General features: G+C 35.6%; 1 pseudogene; it reads left to right on the top strand.

Moving 5' to 3' along the window:
* The first annotated feature begins 2,952 nt into the window (after positions 1 to 2,952).
* On the top strand, positions 2,953 to 3,524 carry LOC133233050 (olfactory receptor 4A47-like; annotated as a pseudogene).
* The last annotated feature ends 3,778 nt before the right edge of the window (positions 3,525 to 7,302 follow it).

Genomic DNA, 7,302 nt, shown 5'->3' with positions numbered 1-7,302 from the left:
CTCTTAGTGTCAGGTGGCCAAAGTACTGGACTTTCAGCTTTAGCATCATTCCTTCTAAAGAAATCCCAGGGCTGATCTCCTTCAGAATGGACTGGTTGGATCTCCTTGCAGTTCAAGGGACTCTCAAGAGTCTTCTCCAACATCACAGTTCAAAAGCATCAATTCTTGGGCACTCAGCCTTCTTCACAATCCAACTCTCACATCCATAAATGACCACAGGAAAATTGAGTGAAAAAAAAAAAGAATTATAAACTTACTAGGGCAAGTTTATCAATTTATCAAGAAAGGTTTGCTAAATTAATCTTCCTTGAAACAGAATGATTGGGTTGATATTTTGTATAAAATAGTCTAAAAGTGGGCACAAAACTGTTTTTTCCCTCCCTGTGACATTTTTTGACCCTAATTCTGTGATACGGTTTAGTGGTATCCTTACATACACGTGTACTCTTAAAATGTAGTGGAAAATCCCAGTGAATTTAATTAAGCAAGAATCAGTCTGGGACCCATTTCAATTCTAAGTCAACGATAAATGAGGTTAAAGGAGATAAAGCATCCAGTGATTTTCGACCCTATTAGGAAAAGTGATATGTTTTTAAGAGTTGATATAAAATTTTCAGGAGATTCTTTGTTAGTCTTACTTAACACAATTCATTAAACAAAAGAAAGGAAGGAGGAAAAACAGAACAAGAATGTGGAATCTCAAAAGCTCGATTCAACTTTCAGCTACTCTGACCACACCAACATAATAGTATGAGAAGGACTAAACAATTGATTTTTTTATATATATATTGGAATATGTAGGAAAATAACTTACTTGAGATCAATTTCCCTGGGAAATGACTCACTGCTATCTTCCTATGGAAACATGGGTTTTTCAGACCTTTTTATATTATCCTAACATAGTAAGTTTTTCTTATGTGTGTGAGTGTTTGAGCTCTGTGAAATTACTTTAAATAGTCTACAGGGCAAATAATTAGTTGAGTCCATGGAGGAGACGAACAGAGAGCTGAATTAAAGAAAATATATCCTTAAGCAGTCTTTCACCTCTTGTCAAACTGGATGAAAAGAATTCCAGGTTATCATGAAGGAGTTAAAAAGTTATTCCCTCAGATTTTGAACATGCCTGTACAAGGTGAGACTAAATAGTTATATTCAGTCCTCACAGTTGTGTGACACATTGTGTAAGAACTTAGATCATTTTTAAATAAATCAAACTTAAATTCCAATGCTAGGTTTGTTTGTTGGTTTGTTTTTCATTTAGAAAATGTGTGACCTTGGGGAGATTAATCAAGATTCCCCTAGCCTCAGTTATTTCAAATAAAAAGTGAGAATTACTGTTATTGCTACTGTAATATTAAACATGATATATTAAATTGTGAGTGCATGATTGGAAACCTGGGAAGTTTTCAGCAGTTGGGTGATATGATCAGGGCACAAGTTAAAAGAGAATCACTTGGGCTTCCTTCGGAGAACAAATTGTTGGGAGTCAGAGTAAAAGAGGACATAGTTGCCAGAAGCTATTGGAAGGAGTCAGGAAGGAAATTGGGTTAGTCAATGATCAATTTGTGATACATTTTGAAACTAGAGATAACAGGGTTTGTTAAAGGTATGAATATGTGATATGAGATCAATAAAGGAGGGAAAAAACATTTTGAGATTTTTGTTTTTCCTGAGTAATGACACTGAAGGTGGTACCATTTAATGAGCCGAGGAGCTTCTTTTTTATTGAGGAGAATTTTTAAATTTCAAATATACTGAATTGATACCCAGCTAGAGATGTCCAAATTTAGAGATGTTACATGCACAAGTTTCAAAATAAAGTTAGAATAGGGGCTGGAGATGAAAAAATTAGATTGTTTCAATTATTTACTGGTTGGGGAAAAGAGGAACATCCACCCATAAGAAAGTTGTCTCAGTGAGTTTTGAGACAATCCCAGTCATTGAATTTTTATTTAAAGTTTGATCTACTCTCAATGAAAATATAAATTAGATTAAGTGTGACTCTAGCACAGCTTTGTGACTTTACAAGTGGTGAAACTTTCCCTGGAATATACTACCCATCTTTTCTTATTGTTTTACTTTTCCTTGAAATTCAGCCATTGCATTGCTTCCTCCAGGAAGCCTTCTCTTTTTCCAGATTGATTGATATAATCCTACACTATGACTCACTCTATTGTATAAATATTCTTTCAATGGCCCTTAATCCATTGTGTGATCCCTTGTTATGTGCCATACCACTAAGGATAAGGGTGTGTTAGTTGCACAGTCATGTGAAACTCTTTACAATCCCATGGACTGCATCCTGCCAAGATCCTCTGTCCATGGGAATTCTCCAGGGAAGAATACTGGAGTGGGTTGCCATGCCCTTCTCCAGAGAATCTTCCCAACACAGGGATAGAAACTGGGTCTCCAGCATTGCAGGAAGATTCTTTAGTGTCCAAACTAAAAGGAAGCCTATGACACATTGGACATAGATACTCCATATGCCTTGTTTTAATTGAATTAATGAATAAAAAGATTCATTTATAATGCACTTAAAAGATTTCCTCGTTGCTTTTCAGATCAACTGCTTATAATATGTAAAGTCAACTCCTGTCCAGGCTAGAGGGAGCCAAGGAACAGCATAACTTATTTCATCCTCTTCAGCCTCACACATATTCCAAAAGAGCAGAAAGTTCTTTCTGTTATGTTCTTACTCTTCTACATCTTGGTGTAGAATGTGTACATGGTAGAGGGCAACTCGCTTATTATCATGACTATAATTGTCAATGAGACCCTGAAATTGTCAATTTCTTTCTTGCTTGCTTATCAAGTATGGATGTTGCTTATTCATCTTCTATAACCCCCAGATTGATTTCAGCTTTATTCTTTGGGGAAAATACCATCTTTTGAAGATTGCATGAGAAAACTGCTTATAGAACATATCATTCTTGGTGGAATAGGGTTCTTCCTTCTGGTGTGATGGCCTGTGACCACTATGTGGCCATCTATAAGCCCTTGCATTGTTTGGTTATCATGAGGCAGAGAGTGTGTGTTATTCTGCTGTTGGTGTTCTGCGTTAGAAGTTTTTGCACTCAGTAATTCAGCATAGTGCTATCTGTGAGCTCCCATTCTGTGGCCCTAATGTCATTGATCACTTTATATGTGACATGTACCCCTTGTTAAAACTCGTCTGTGCTGACATCTATGTCATTGGCATCTTAGTTGTGGTCGATGGAGGACTAATCTGCACTACTGTGTTTCTGCTCTTACTCATCTCCTATGTAGTCATCTTGCACTCTCTAAGAAAACTTCGTCAAGAAGGCAAGCAGAAAACTCTCCAGACCTGCATTTCCTACATCACTGTAGTTGTCTGCTTCTTTGCCCCCTGTATTTTCATACATGCAACACCTTCTAAGGCCTTCCCCTTTGATAAACTATTGAGTATGTTTTATACAGTCATAACTTCCATACTTAACCCATTATTCTATAGTCTACAAAATTCTGAGATGTTTAATCCTATGAAGATATTCTGGGAAAAATAAAAGGCAGATCAATTAGTAATTTAGTACATTTATTGTCATGAGGACAGTAAATTATCACTAGGGCCAATTTCTTTGAAATATAAAAGTTGTCATAAACCTGATGTAAACTCTTCTTTGTAGGATTAATGTTAATTATAATTAAAAATAAACTATGTGTTTGTGCTTTTAATCAATTTCCTTTCTAGAATATAAACTGGATAATGTCTGGGTTGTCACTTCACTTATAAAGAAGAAATTCATTTATCATAAAGAGTCAATAAACAATATGTACTCTTTTAGTCAATGAAACTTTTAAAGAGTTACAGAAATGTTTAGTTAATTTCTTCATTTTTTAAATTACTTTTTTCTTTCTTCATTTTTCTTTTCAATTAGGTTTGCTTCCTTTATCTTCATTCTATTTATTATACTAGTTAAAATATTTAATGTGATATGCTGTTACTGCTAAGTCACTTCAGTCGTGTCCGACTCTGTGCGACCCCATAGACGGCAGCCCACCAGGCTCCCCCGTCCCTGGGATTCTCCAGGCAAGAACACTGGAGTGGGTTGCCATTTCCTTCTCCAATGCATGAAAGTGAAAAGTGAAAGTGAAGTCGCTCTGTTGTATCTGACTCTTAGCGACCCCATGGACTGCAGCCTACCAGGCTCCTCCATCCATGGGATTTTCCAGGCAAGAGTACTGGAGTTGGGTGCCATTGCCTTATAAACTATCCTATTTATTCTGTTTCACTTGCCTTACATATGAAATTTTAGCATAATGCATATTATTGAATAAAAACAAACGTGTTGTCAAATAATATTAAAAATAGAAATTATACAAAATGGAATATTGTAAAACAAACCTTTGCATTCTAAATCAATGTCTCTCAGTCCTTCCAGACGCAGTCACTATATTCTGCTTCTGAAATTCTTTAAATAATAACCTTTGCAAGAACAAACATATTTTCATACATGTGTTTATCTTTCAATCGAATAAATTTTTGTATCTTACCATTCTGCTATTCTTAATGATATAAGACTCAAATCTTTCCATTTCTTTAAAACCCCTTACAACTTTATGAAGATACACAAAAGTTGATGCATCTGTTAATATATTCCCCAGTCTTTGTAAACTATTCTACAATGAAATGCTTTTGACATTTTATAAGTATGAATTCCTGGAGGTGAAATTGTTGAGTTGATTTTTATATGTATTTATAATGTTGACATTCAAATTTTTTGCCAAAATGCCATCCATGAGCTTGTACCAAACTCATGACTTCCCTCTTACTGGAAAATACCTATTTGAACATGTTTCCAAACAACCAGTACTTGATAAACATTTGTGGTCTGTGACAATCTAATTAAATAGATAGTGTTTCATTTGTATACTTTAATTATAAGAACATAAACAGAACTGAATTCTGATATCTATTCACATGTTTAAGGTGGTTTGTATTCCTTTCTCATAAATTACTTATTAATGAATTTTATGTCTTTTATTTGATTGCTGATACTTATCATACTAATTTTATGACTTAATTATATGCTAACGTAATTATCTTATTTAGCACGTATGTGGAATTATTATTTTTTCAGCTTGTGGTTTATTTTGATGTTTTTATACTTAATAGAATATCTGGGATCATTTAGAAATGTTTTTACATTTAGATAAATCTATCAATATTTCCTTTGCATTTTATATCTTGTTTCTTGTTGTTGTTGCTCAGGTGCTGAGTCATGTCCAACTCTTTAAGACTCCATGGACTGCAGTAGTGCCGGATTCCTCTGTCCTCCACTATCTCCTAGAGTTTTCTCAAATTAATGTCCATTGAGTTGTTGATGCTGTCTAACCATCTCATCCTCTGCCACTACCTTCTCCTTTTAACTTTAATCTTTTTCAGCGTTAAGGTCTTTTCCAATGAGTTCTTCTTCACATTATGTGGCCAAAGTATTGTAGCTTCACCTTCAGCATCAGTACTTCCAAGGAATATTCAGGATTGGTTTCCTTTAGAAGTGAGTAATATGATCTCCTTGGAGTCCAAGGGACCTTCAAGAGTCTTCTCGAGCACCACAATTCAAAAGCATCAATTCTTCACTGACTGCAGCCATGAAATTAAAGGAGGCTTGCTCCTTTTGCAAACCTGTTTTTCAGTCGCTCAGTCTTGTCTGACTCACTCTTTCCAACCCCATGGACCGCAGCACACCAGGCTTCCCTGTCTTTCACCATCTCCTGGAGCTTGCTCAAACTCATGCCCATTGAGTCAGTGATGCCATCCAACCATCTCGTCCTCTGTCATACCCTTCTCCTTCTGCCTTCAATCTTTCCCAGCAGCAGGGTCTTTTCTAATGAGTAGGTTCTTCTCATCAAGTGGCCAAAGTATTGGAGCTTTGGGTCCAGCATCAGTCCTTTCAATGAATATTCAGGACTGATTTCCTTTAGGATGAACTGGTAGGATCTCCTTCCAGTCCAAAGGACTCTCAAGGGTCTTCTCAAACATCACAGTTCAAAAACATCAATTCTTTAGCACTCAGTCTTCTTTATGGTCCAACTCTTACATCCATACATGACTACTGGAAAAATCATAGCTTTGCAAACCCTATAACATATTAAAAAGCAGCAATAGCACTTTGCTGACAAAGGTCCATATAGTCAAAGCTATAGATTTTACAGTAGTATGGAGGTGAAAGTTGCTCCATAGCTAACTTAGAATTTTCCTATTTCAATGTACCAAGATATTCTTCCACATTTTACAACATTTAAATTTTTTAGGTGTTTTTGTTGTTTTCATTTAAGGTTTACATTTTTGAACCATCTACACATTACTTTAATGCAAAGATTCCATTAGGAATTGCATTTTATTTTTAAAGATGGCAACATTTATAGATTTTTTTTACTCATAATTTTGATATTGCAACTATGTTTTCTAAAATATAACAGGCGTTTGATTCCACTTCAGCCCTCTACTACCTCCCTCAGATTACTGATCTCTTTATTCATATGCTATTTAACATACAATACAACTGTATTTAAATTAAAATATACTTTGATTCATGATGAGCCTAGTAACCCTTCATTATTAGAACTTTGTCTATTCTTGCATATTTATGTTTTGAAATTAAATTTCAGTAAGATAGTCTAGCAAAAACTAAACTTATTTGGTATTTTCAAAAAGTTTTTATTTAGAAAGTGCTTGTGAATTTCATCCACAAACCAAGTACATCTTTCTACTTAACAAGTCTTTATGCTCATATTATGCTTATATTGATCTAGTATATTTCTTTGTTACTTAAGTCATTTTGATGTTTTGTTTTTTTTTTCTGCTATTAGTAAATAGATGCTGGGAAAGATTGAAGACAGAAGGAGAAGGGGACAACAAAGGATGAGATGGCTGGATGGCATCACAAACTCAAAGGATATGAGTTTGAGCAAGCTCCAGGAGTTGGTGATGGACAGGGAATCCTGGCATGCTGCAGTCTATGGGGTCATAAAGAGTCAAACACAACTCAGAGACTGAATTGAACTGAATTTATCCTCCTGGGGATTATACAAAACACTGAGATGCAAAGAGTTCTATCTGTCCCAGACTTTCTCAGGTGGCTCAGTGGTAAAGAATCTGCCAGCCAGTGCAGGAGACAAAAGAGATACAGGTTTCATCCCTTGGTCAGGAAGATCCCCTAGAGAAGGAAGTGGCAACCCACTCCCATATTCTTGTATGGAAAATTCCGTGGACAAGGGTGCCTAGGGGAATATAGTTCCCCATGTGGCACTGAGAGTTGGGCATGACTAAGCAATTAAATG

Source organism: Bos javanicus, chromosome 19 (assembly GCF_032452875.1).
Source record: "Bos javanicus breed banteng chromosome 19, ARS-OSU_banteng_1.0, whole genome shotgun sequence".
NCBI lineage: Eukaryota > Metazoa > Chordata > Mammalia > Artiodactyla > Bovidae > Bos > Bos javanicus.
This window is presented reverse-complemented; position numbering and strand designations above follow the sequence as displayed.